The sequence below is a fragment of the Empidonax traillii genome, unplaced genomic scaffold (assembly GCF_003031625.1).
Source record: "Empidonax traillii isolate 1590-97213 ecotype Southwest subspecies unplaced genomic scaffold, ASM303162v1 scaffold1118:size179312, whole genome shotgun sequence".
Classification (NCBI taxonomy): domain Eukaryota; kingdom Metazoa; phylum Chordata; class Aves; order Passeriformes; family Tyrannidae; genus Empidonax; species Empidonax traillii.
In genome coordinates, this window is record NW_020956311.1 from 156,690 (window position 1) to 157,466 (window position 777).

General features: G+C 70.8%; 1 long non-coding RNA gene across 1 annotated transcript in view; it reads left to right on the top strand.

The window, feature by feature from the left end:
• Nucleotides 1–543: 543 nt before the first annotated feature.
• Nucleotides 544–777, top strand: part of LOC114068732 — a 4,479-nt gene continuing 4,245 nt past the window's right edge. The window contains exon 1 of the long non-coding RNA XR_003573655.1: nt 544–633. This is a non-coding gene — a long non-coding RNA (uncharacterized LOC114068732). The remainder of the gene's footprint in view (nt 634–777) is intronic.

The window sequence follows — 777 nt, forward strand, 5'->3', positions numbered from 1 at the left end:
ATACTATATATACTATATATTTATAATCTATATATTTATATAGTATATATATATATATATTGAGAAAATATATCAAACTTATGAAATATATTGGGGAGGTCCTCAACACCTTGACTGCACCGTGGGGATCCCCCCGCACCCCTCCCTCGCGCCTCCTCGCCCCACGTGCGCGGGGCCCCTTTAAGGCGCGGCCCCGCCCCGGCATCGGCTCCGCGGTGACGTCAGCGCCCCCTATTCCCCCCCCCGGGATGGATTTTTTTTTTTTTTTGGGGGGGGGGTAGGGGTGGGAGGGGGGTGTCCCGCCCCGCGGTGACGTCACGCGGCGGCGGCCCGGGGAATGACATCACCTGTGCGAGTGGCCGGCGGGCGGGAGCTCGCGCCGCAGTGTCCCCGCGCCGCGGCCCCAGCGCAGCCGCCGGGCGAGGGCGGAGGGACAGCGGGGCGGAGGAGGAGGAGGAGGAGGAGGAGGAGGAGGAGGGGGGGGGGGGGGGGGGGGGGGGGGGGGGGGGGGGGGGGGGGGGGGGGGGGGGGGGGGGGGGGGGGGGGGGGGGAGGAAGGCGGTGAGGGCGGCCCCCGCGGCCCCTCGCAGCCCCTCCGCCTCGGCAGCATGGGAGCGGGCGGCCGCGCCGGCAGGTAACGGGGATGGGGAGGGGTGCGGGGCGCGGTGTAGCGGGGCTCGCTCCGTGCGGGAGGATCCGGGGGGCTGCGGGCGGGATGCGCGATGGAAGGAGGGGAGGGGTGGTCGCGGTGCGGCGGCCCTGGGTGCGGGGAGTGGCG